We start from the raw sequence: 11,761 nt of genomic DNA, 5'->3' as shown, positions 1-11,761 counted from the left end.
GTCTCCACTGAAATCAATGGATTCCTTCCACATACTCCAGGGCTGAATTTGGTCTGTTTTACATTTATTGGAGAAATCCTCCAAGCATTAATTTAATGCTCTTTCTAGATAAGGAGAAGATTTTTGATGTATTTAGCATTTTAAAATTGCATTATATTAGAAAATGTGACTGTAGGTTTCTGGTATCTCACATGGCTTACATATGTGGTTCTGTTGCAGTCTCACTCTTTATCATGAGGAACTAGACAAGTGCGTCCTCTCTCATTTGCCATGATGATAGAACCCTTATCTACAGCAGGCAGAGAACAGCTGTCTAGTGATGGGTCACAGCAGAAATAGAGGAATAAAAATATCACTTTGCAAGAAGATGTTTCATTATTGCAGAACTGTTTTTTTCCCCTAGCATTTTGTCTTGGTGTTGTAGATGGGAGGGTGAAAAAGTGCGAATAATAACCATGCAATAACTCTCTTTCTCTGCATAGGGATTACAATTTCAAGGCATATTATCAATTCATGTACTCTCAGATACATACAGCTGTGGTTTATTGGATAAAGAGAGTGAAAATAGAAAAAATGGCTGGATTTACTTCTCTCATTAATCAGAGGAACAAATTGCATTAAGAAGTTGATGTTTCTCTGGAGCAGGAAACTAATGATTCTGTGAAAGACATATAGGAAATAATACTGAACCGCTGCAAGTCTTCTACTAACTACCGCCAAGAGCAGCAAACATTAGACATAAATGAATAATCCCAAACCGAGTAGAACAGCCATTAGATACAATGATAGAAAACCTCCTTTCACAATCTCTGGCATCAACCTTCCTATGCAATTACAAATTGGCAGAAACAAACAATCGGCTTTGAAACAAGACAAAGAACGATGGGGAAGCCTGACTTGTTGCTGTAAGTGAATGAACCTCTATCTTCCAACGCCACTTTAAAAAAGTGAATAAATGAGAACATATTACTTTGTCCCTTGTGCCCTTCAGAAAAATCACTTAAAAAGGTCAGCCTACTTCAGATTTCTGCTACTATTAAATCAAGGAAGAGCTACTTGAAGAGCCATTAGAGATGAGCCAAAACAAAAACCTGGGATCTTTGGAATTTCCCCTGGCTAGCCAGTCCATGCAGTCCCCTGTTTGGAGGGGTCTTTCTCACAGTAACAGGAAAGAAAAACATTTTAAAAAGAAGGAAAGCTGATTGTAAGATCACAGAAAATTGGCCAGAGGATAATAGTACCTGAAATTACTTTAAAATGTGTTTCAAAAAATTGACTAGATCTCTAGTGGGCAGTGTCCTTGTAAGGTAAGTGCACTCGTTCCAGGCTGTTACTACAGAGGAAGCTTTCATTACCATCCCCAGGTTCAGTTTGGAACTGGTCAATCTGTCTTTCATATCTTTTGGATTGGGCAGAGAGAATGAGGTGGCATCACTTCTTACAGATTAACAGCAAGTACACAGTATAATAATGACAGGTTTCAGAGTAACAGCCGTGTTAGTCTGTATTCGCAAAAAGAAAAGGAGTACTTGTGGCACCTTAGAGACTAACCAATTTATTAGAGCATAAGCTTTCGTGAGCTACAGCTCACTTCATCAGATGCATATCGTGGAAACTGCAGCAGACTTTATATATACACAGAGAATATGAACCAATACCTCCTCCCACCCCACTGTCCTGCTGGTAATAGCTTATCTAAAGTGATCATCAGGTGGGCCATTTCCAGCACAAATCCAGGTTTTCTCACCCTCCACCCCCCCCCCCCACAAATTCACTCTCCTGCTGGTGATAGCCCATCCAAAGTGACAACTCTTTACACAATGTGCATGACAATCAAGTTGGGCTATTTCCTGCACAAATCCAGGTTTTCTCACATCCCCCCCACCCCCATACACACACAAACTCACTCTCCTGCTGTAAATAGCCCAACTTGATTGTCATGCACATTGTGTAAAGAGTTGTCACTTTGGATGGGCTATCACCAGCAGGAGAGTGAATTTGTGTGGGGGGGTGGAGGGTGAGAAAACCTGGATTTGTGCTGGAAATGGCCCACCTGATGATCACTTTAGATAAGCTATTACCAGCAGGACAGTGGGGTGGGAGGAGGTATTGGTTCATATTCTCTGTGTATATATAAAGTCTGCTGCAGTTTCCACGATATGCATCTGATGAAGTGAGCTGTAGCTCACGAAAGCTTATGCTCTAATAAATTGGTTAGTCTCTAAGGTGCCACAAGTACTCCTTTTCTTTTTAGTATAATAATGGACTCTGAGCCTGATTCTCCTCTCATTTACACCTGTTTTACACTGTTGTAACTCCATTGACTTCAACTGAATTCCTGAATCAGGCCCTATATTGTCCCAAATCATCCCTATTGAACTCATGCTTTCTTTAAACAACCTTTGGCTTGGTGTACCACTATTATTTATATTTTGGTAGCACCTAGTGGCCCCAACTGAAACTGGGGACCCACTGTGCTTGGTGCTGTATAGATTCAGAGTAAGAAAGAGTTCCTGACCTGTAGGGTTTACAAACTAACTAGAGAAGGAAAGACAAGAGAGGGACAGAGCAGTGAAGTGATTTGCCTAAAGTCACACACAAGGTTAGTGGCAGAGCTGGAAATAGCCCTGTGCCCTACCTGCTAGAGCATATTACCTCTCAAATGCATGTTGCTGAACTTTGGCAAATAGGAATACTGGACTCTGGGGCTTGCCTGTTTATTCTAAACTCATCCGAATGTCTGTTTAACTCTCAATTATATATGCTGAACCTGTCCCACTGAAAATGTACACGAGTATTTCTGTGATCACTGGTCTAAACTGACTCTGGCTAATCCAAAGTGGAAACTTTGGAGAAACAAACAAACAAACAAAAAAAAGTAAACATCAGGACTCAGAAAAAGGACTATGAAATCACAGGAATGCACTGTTATTGTGGTCTTAAACTACTTTGGTTTATTGGAAGGAAAGAAAGAAAGAAAGACTTTTAATTTAAGTTCTCTGAAAACAGAAGATTGAGCATGCCCATAATTTCATAAGAGAGGCAAACAAATTACATGTTACCATAAAGAACCAGATGCTCATTGTGGCCATTGCAAATTGAAATGATGGTGTTGGCAATCTTCTGAAGCTTTAGAGAGTTGAATGTATCATTATAAACCTCTCTACCACACTGCCTCTCTACCACAGCAAAGTGTGCAAATCTCTAGGAAAAAGGGACAGTAGGAAAACAAGCTACTGTACTGACCCCGTCAGAAGTCAAAAGAGAATAAAAAAGTGCTCTACATAATAAAAAATTGCTCTAAAAATTCCAAATACATTGTGAGACCTTTCTGCTTATTGGAATTGGCATCTTAATGCCTATGAAGTTAAGAGCCGGTGAGCATTATCATTATAGACCCAAATTGTTAGTAATTTAAACCATTCACTCTAAACTGAGACTTGCTATGAAGTGTCTCAGTTCAGAAACACAATATTTTTTAACCATTTCAAAGAAAAAAACTCTTGATCTTCCCAGGTAAGTGGATTATTATATTGTAATTGATCCATGCCCTTGGGATTCAACCTCCATTGGGTTTTTTAATTTTAATAGTTCAATAAAGTTATAAATTGCCCAAATGCTCTTTCACTTCTGTTTGCATTATAATACATTATTTATGGTAAACCCTCAGTCACATCAATTAACTTAGTGGAATAGCCTAGGTATAAATGAGAACAGAATTTGGCCTTTAGATACATAAAAATCCTTGACAAGTAATTACCGCTAGAATGTGGTTTAGATACTTGTTGGTATTTTACGATGGCCAAAATACTGAGCTTTAAAAACACAGCAAATTGGCTGACATGAGATCCCTTTTAAACAGAAATGCAATCAATATTTCTACACAAGAGACCAATTAGTATGATAGACCAAAACAACTCAGACTTGTACAAGCATGTGATAAATGAAGGTGCGGGGTTTGCTCCCTTTTATGGACACCCAGCCAGCCAGTAGCTATAATATCCCTCTTAGTAGCTGTTTCTTAATTGTTCTACCCGTAGAGGGTTAAAAAGTCTCATTGCTGTGCATAGGTAAAAGGAAGTGAGTGGGCACCTGGCCAAAAGAGCCAATGGGAAGGGTAGAACTTTTTAAAATTGAAAAACGACTTCTTTGTCTGTCATTGTTCTCCCAGGAAGAGGCAGACAGGGCAACAGCTATGCTGTAAAAAGCTTGAGCCAGGTATGAAAAAATCATCAATATCCTACCTAGAAACTACTTATTTAAAACCCCAGATATGTAAGTAGATCAGGAAAATGTCTAGGAAGACGCGATTAGGTTTATTTCTTTTATTTCTTTATGGCTTGTGGATTCCTCTGTGCTAACCCCAAATGCTTTTGTTTTGCTTGTAACCTTTTAGCTGGACCTCAAGAAAGCTATTCTTGGTGCAATAACTTGTTTGTACTATACACTGAAATGTAAGTACAGTATTTATATTCCAAATAATTATATGGTAAAAATGAGAAAGTAAGCAATATTTCAGTAATAGTGTGCTGTGACACTTTTGTATTTCTATGTCTGATTTTGTAAGCGAATAGTTTTTAAGTGAGGTGAAACTTGGAGTACGCAAGACAAATCAGACCCCTGAAAGGGGTACAGTAGTCTGGAAAGGTTGAGAGTCACTGAGTTAGAACACATTTTGACCCTTTCATCTCCAGTTCTGAGGGTAATTCTGTCAATGTCTGCAACAGACAATGAACTATGACATTCTTGCAACAGCAGAGCTATAGATAGATTAGAGATAAATAGAAACTGGCATGCAGATTTCCAAGATGACAACCTGTAGGCTTGTGTAGACAAGGAAAAGTTTCTCTGGTGTGAAAAAAACAACATAATAGCCTGTTTTCGTAGCAGTTCTGTATCTGGAGAGTCTGAGAACAGAGTGCCCAATCCTGCACTGCTTACTCAGGAGAGTGATCCTGACTCATGTGAGTAGTCCTATTGAAGGGAGGATTGCTTGCCTGAGAAAGGGCTACAGGCAGGCTGCACACTGTACTGGGCACAGGGATTAATCTGTAAGTGGGAAAATTGCAAAAATTATATCCAGTATACATGTGACCTTAACTCTGCCCCTTGTGAGTGTGCACTATGATACAGTTTTTAATTGAATGATCATGTACTATTTCTCAAATAAAATATGCCAAGGTCTTGGAAAAAATTGTAAAGGAGAAAGTAGTTAAGGACATTGAGGTCAATGGTAAATGGGACAAAATACAACATGGTTTTACAAAAGGTAGATCATGTCAAACCAACCTGATCTCCTTCTTTGAGAAGGTAACAGATTTTTTTAGACAAAGGAAACGCAGTGGATCTAATTTACCTGAATTTCAGTAAGGCATTTGATACGGTTCCACACGGGGAATTATTAGTTAAATTGAAAAAGATAGGGATCAATATGAAAATTGAAAGATGGATAAGGAACTGGTTAAAGGGAACACTACAACGGGTCACACTGAAAGGTGGAGTTCCTCAGGGATCGGTTTTGGGACCAATCTTATTTAATCTTTTTATTACTGACCTTGGCACAAAAAGCCAGAGTGTGCAAATAAAGTTTGATCTGGAGGACCTTGTAAACTGGAGTAATAGCAATAGGATGAAATTTAATAGTGAAAAGTGAAAGGTCATGCATTTAGGGATTAATAACAAGAATTTTTGTTATAAACTGGGAACACATCACTTGGAAGTAACAGAGGAGGAGAACGACCTCGGAGTACTGGTTGATCACAGGATGACGATGAGCCGCCAATGTCATATGGCCATGAAAAGAGCTAATGCGGTCTTGGGATGCATCAGGCGAGGTATTTCCAGTAGAGATAAGGAGGTTTTAGTACCATTATACAAGACACTGGTGAGACCTCACCTGGAATACTGTGTGCAGTTCTGGTCTCCAGTGTTTAAGAAGGATGAATTCAAACTGGAACAGGTACAAAGAAGGGCTACTAGGATGATCCGAGGAATGGAAAACCTGTCTCATGAAATGAAACTCAAAGAGCTTGGCTTGTTTAGCCTAACCAAAAGAAGCCTGAGGGGAGATACGATTGCTCTCTATAAATATATCAGAGGGATAAATACCGGAGAGGGAGAGGAATTATTTAAGCTCAGTACAAATGTGGACACAAGAGCAAATGGATATAAACTGGCCATCAGGAAGTTTAGACTTGAAATTAGACAAAGGTTTCTAACCATCAGAGGAGTGAAGTTCTGCAACAGCCTTCCAAGGGAAGCAGTGGGGGCAAAAGACATATCTGGCTTCAAGACTAGGCTTGATAAGTTTATGGAAGGGATGATATGATGGGATAGCCTAATTTTGGCAATTAATTGATCTTTGACTATTAGCAGCAGATATGCCCAATGGTCTGTGATGGGATGTTGTATGGGGTGGGATCTGAGTTACTACAGAGAATTCTTTCCTGGGTATCTGGCTGGTGAATCTTGCCCACATGCTCAGGGTTTAGCTGATCACCATATTTGGGGTCAGGAAGGAATTTTCCTCCAGGGCAGATTGGAAGAAGCCCTGGGGGTTTTTTGCCTTCCTCTGCAGCGTGGGGCACGGGTCATTTGCTGAGGATTCTCTGCACCTTGAAGTCTTTAAACCACGATTTATATGGGTGAGAGGACATAGGTGAGAGGATTATTGCAAGAGTGGGTGGGTGAGATTCTGTGGCCTGCATTGTGCAGGAGGTCAGACTAGACAATCATAATGGTGCCTTCGGACCTTAAAGTTTATGATTCTATGACTTTACCCAGGGTACAATCTGAACCGATGAACAGCTGTGTACCCTCAGTTCTCCAACCTGGGGTGCCTTTTACACTGCTTTGCTGTGAGAGCCACCACTTCTGGTCTGCTCACACACAATCTCCAGCATGTAAGTTATTCCCAGTTGTATTGTATGAGTGCTATGGCCAGCCACTTTTGAATTATACTGCAGAGCAACACCAGCAAATTCCCAGTCCTAGACTTTCCTCAGAAATGTATGTCTTGTACTGCCCAGCCCTCTCCTAGACAATGCACACTCATATAAAGTCCATCATTTTATTAATAGAAAATGTTATGCACAAATCCTGTTATCCCAAATGGAGTTTCCCAAACACGTCAATCCAAACACATTAGGTTTACATTAGGTTTACATAAAACAATAAAACAAGTTTATTAAGTACAGAAGGATCGATTTTAAGTGATTACAAGTAATGAGGCAAAAAAGTCAGAATTTTTCTTTACAAGAAAATAAAAGTAAAACACCTAAATTAACAAGCTAAGTGAATTCAAAGCAATACTTCTATATCACCATGTTTCAGCAGTCTTACTGGTTGAATTTCTTTCAGTCAACATCCCTCCCCCAGTCCAGTGCTGCTTCCTTGTTCTTCAGGTATTGTCAATGCCATAGGTAGAGAGAAAGGGAAAAATAATTTGAGGCATCTGTTCTTCCTTCTTATAGTTCTTTCTCTTCTTTGAGAATCATCTCCAGCAGAGGTTCAGAGACAGAAACTCTGTGTTGCCAGGAACCCAAAGCTGTTTCTTTGTCAAAATGTAAATTTTTCGCTCATACCCTCTTTCCTGCCAAAGAATGGCCACTTAACCAGGGGATGGGCCACAAGAGGCATACAGTATGCTACACATCTACCTAAGCATGTAGAGAACAAAAATATTAGGGGAGGTATTTCACTGAATAACCATCAAAAGTTTATATAAAATTCTTTTTTTTTTTTTTTGAAAATAAGTAAAAAAAGTCAGAATACAAAAAGAAATGCTAACTCCACATCTCAATACAGAGTGTAAGGCTCAAAGGTACTTTAGAATTCTCTTTGTATTGTTACAACATTAAACATTGGATTGTGGTTTGTGGGTTGTTGATAAAGGAACTCCAATCTGCTTTTACTGTCGCTCCCACACCTTAGTTAAAACACATATTAAAGATTAAATAATTGGATTTCAAAAGTGAAATAATCATTCGTTCTGGGAAAGTTTCCCTTTTTTTCTTATACATTCAGTAAAGTCATTCAGAGGATAAAATGTTGTTTAAATGTTTCTTACCAGACCTAAGAGTCTTTCTTGGAGGATGGGGGGAGGAGGAGAGGAGAAAAGATCAATCACTGGGTGGATTTTGGTTTTTAGACAAATACCCATGAGAGGGGAAGAAAAAGGACAGAAAAGAAATGAAAACTTCTGTGTCTGATACTGGCTTCATTGAAGCACTGCAGGCAGGAAACCAGTGCACAGGGTCAGTCATGAAAAGGTGTGTTTTTACCTCTGGACCCCAGCTCAGATCTCTAGTCTGGGGTGACCTCTGTTTGGCATTCTCTGGCTTCCTCCCACCACTTCTCCTTCATGCTGTGGCACAGCTCCTTATGTTGTCTCAGCCTATCATGCTGGTTATGGTGATGGTATAATGAATCTGAATTAATTCCCAGCAGTAGTGAAGCCTGGAATTGAACAGAAGACAAAAAGATTGGAAAGAGAGAACATAAAATGAGGACAAAGCAAAACACAAGGAAAGGGAACAGCAAGAATTCGAAGGTTGCTAAGGATTCTGCTGGCATGTTCACTGGTCATTCTGTGATCTAGATATATTGAAGGTTTCAGAGTAACAGCCGTGTTAGTCTGTATTCGCAAAAAGAAAAGGAGTACTTGTGGCACCTTAGAGACTAACCAATTTATTTGAGCATGAGCTTTTGTGAGCTACAGCTCACTTCATCGGATGCATACCGTGGAAACTGCAGCAGACTTTATATACACACAGAGAATATGAATATGAATAGCTATTACCAGCAGGACAGTGGGGTGGGAGGAGGTATTGTTTCATATTCTCTGTGTGTATATAAAGTCTGCTGCAGTTTCCACGGTATGCATCCGATGAAGTGAGCTGTAGCTCACGAAAGCTCATGCTCAAATAAATTGGTTAGTCTCTAAGGTGCCACAAGTACTCCTTTTCTTTTTTAGATATATTGAAGAATTACCCAGGAGTCCATGGGTAAAAGTGAGATGGCCTTGAATGTGATCTCCAGATATGAGGATCCCTAGGAACTCCCCTTAGCCATGTTTCTCTCTCTAAAATGTCCAGAAAAGACATGGTCAATCAACATCTTCCCAACTTGTACAGTCAATGTTTCAGATGCCCCTCTAACATCATGATTGCTTTACAATTCAAGGAATTTCTGCTCCATTGTTGTGCTGTGTTGTGACCTCAATAGTCTTTGGACATCTATTTCACCATTGCATTTCAGCCTAAACATACTCATTTCTTGTAATTACTTTGGCTTCGTCTTGTACTTTATCTTGGTTTTTATGAACAATTTTATATGACATCTTTACAAGACAAGATGATCAACTGTTACCTTTCACCCACCTGGTTTCAGCAAGGCATTTGAAAATCCAGCAAATGTTTTGAAATCTCCATTGCGTTCCTACATGTTGCCAGCATATCTGCTAATTCATCTCCCCCTTTTAATGAAATAATTTCTTTATTAAAAATACATTTTAATTCAACTAGCAGAATAACAAGACCTGCAGCAAGACAGCCACTCAGTTACTAAACTACATTTCCTAAAAAGCCAATATGCTTAAGATCAAAAGGTTACACCACTTTCCTGAATATAAAATGTTTCAGCTTCTGCCTGTGTCGCCATTAAAAACTGCATATTACTTCAACAAGAGCACCAGGGGAAAGTAGCGGCTTTTTTATATCCTTAGTCCTTTTGTTGCAGAAGAAATCCTACAATTTACAAACAAAATGAGGTACCTTTAACAATATAAATCTCTGCATTATACAACACCTCCTTCTTGGTTGCATAAGACTAATTACAAAATTAGAGTTTTTATTTACTTTCCCCCAGACAGAACAAACCTCTGTCCATGTATAAAATCTTCTTAAGGGTTCAGAGCTCTTTAAATACATCTTTTACGCAATACACTCCTTACTACAGGGAAAGACTTGCATATGTCAGGGTTACTTTAGGACATGTCAAAAGATTAATAAAAAGTCTGCTGACCAAGAAGCAAAAATCATTCAGATCCTTTAAAAAAAAAAAAAAGAATTAAAGTCTTCTCTAGTTAAAAAAAAAACAACCAACCCAAACCTCCTACATTTTGCACACAGATCCAGTAATTCATCTCTTCCTTTTAATGCAATAATTCCTTTATTTAAAATACATTTTAATTAAACCAACAAAATTACAAGGTCTGCAGCAAAACTGCCACTTGGTTACTAAATTACATTTCCTAAAAGCCTGTACACTTAAGGTTACACCACTCTCCCAGATAGAAGCAAAAAAACATTAAAAAAAAAATCCATCCTCATACTGGCAGATCTCTGTTCCCATGCTGATTCATTTCTGTATTTCAGGATTGAGGCTTTGGTGCTGTAGAGAGTCACCTTGTCTAATTCCACACTTAAACTGAGTGTCTATCATAGAATCATAGAATCATAGAATATCAGGGTTGGAAGGGACCCCAGAAGGTCATCTAGTCCAACCCCCTGCTCAAAGCAGGACCAATTCCCAGTTAAATCATCTGCCAAGCTTAAACCACTGCCAAGCTTATATGTCCTGAACTATTGGTAGAGAAGTATTTTAGGATTCTTATGAATACTTTTTAATTTGAATGTGTCGTTCACACCAGTATCTCAGAGAGATTTAATAATGAGGCATTGGTGTGGTATATTTAATAATTCTCAGGGGGGTAAAATGGCTTTTTTAACATCCACTGTAAAAGAACTGAGAAGAGGATTTTGATGTTTTCTCTCTCTCTCTCTCTTTTGATAACTTTTTTAAAATACAAATTTCTTCCAACTTCATTTGTCAACATTAACATACTATGTGACTTTGAAGGCTCTTCTTCCCTGGCAGGCACTTTGTCTGTCATTGCCATTGTGCTGCATTGTCACAGGCATTGAGAACTCATTTGTAGTCCAGACACCAACAAACTTTAGCAGCATGAGTTCCCTACGGTGAAGCAATTATTCCATCCGAGGGCTCTTATTATCCTCATCATGCCATTAATTTCTGTATGATTTAAACATGTATTTACCAGTATCTGTTAGTTATATAGCACTGACATCCTAGGTGTAATTCTTGAAAAACAGCTAACCTTCTGTTTCCAAGTTCTGAATGAAATTAAGTTGATATTCTCAGACCTTTTTTTTTTTTTACAGTTGGGGCACGTTTGTACACTTAGAGGTCAGTTCTTCGGAGGTGCACTCATTACTCTCATAACTCCCCATAAAGGAGCTGAAGTATAATGGGAAGTTTCAGGCAACCTGAGTTATAGGCAGCGCTGCCAGCTGTAGCTGTACCAGCTGTGTCTATAATTAGGGCATTTCTTGCACACTCAGAACTCTCATTTGCCTCAGTGGACACTTTGGATTTGCTAGGAATGCAGGCTTGGGGTCTATATGGGTACAAGGCATAGCTTATCATTTTTGGCAGGAAGAGTTTGCACACTGAGGACAAAAGATTTAAATGACTTGATTCTAGCCTCATGCTTCAGTCATTCTTTCCATTGATGTCAGTGGGACTTTTCTGATAAGTGAAGGTTGTAGGATCTGATTGATATTTTGCAAAAAATATTAACTAGATAGAGTAGTCATTAAGGCTAGATTTTGATATCCTTACTTACATTAAGTAGCACCCTTATTCTACAAGTAGTCCCATGGACTTCAACAAGGGTAAAGGTATCAGAAACTAGCCCTAAATATTTTATCTGAAGATGTAAGCAGGGTCTGAATGAGCT

The 11,761-nt window shown here is 38.9% G+C and overlaps 1 long non-coding RNA gene across 10 annotated transcripts in view; it reads right to left on the bottom strand.

The window, feature by feature from the left end:
• Positions 1–7,164: 7,164 nt before the first annotated feature.
• Positions 7,165–11,761, bottom strand: part of LOC311517933 — a 105,948-nt gene continuing 101,351 nt past the window's right edge. For 9 of the 10 annotated variants that reach the window (XR_014710827.1, XR_014710828.1, XR_014710829.1 and 6 more), the window contains 3 exons: positions 9,381–9,475; positions 8,283–8,457; positions 7,165–7,658 (listed from right to left, as the gene is read on the bottom strand). This is a non-coding gene — a long non-coding RNA (uncharacterized lncRNA). The remainder of the gene's footprint in view (positions 7,659–8,282; positions 8,458–9,380; positions 9,476–11,761) is intronic. The other variant, XR_014710832.1, reaches the window with a different exon arrangement.

The sequence above is a fragment of the Lepidochelys olivacea genome, assembly GCF_965140295.1.
Source record: "Lepidochelys olivacea isolate rLepOli2 genome assembly, chromosome: 3".
NCBI lineage: Eukaryota > Metazoa > Chordata > Testudines > Cheloniidae > Lepidochelys > Lepidochelys olivacea.
Note: the sequence above shows the minus strand (reverse complement) of the source record. Positions and strands in the feature narration are given on the sequence as shown.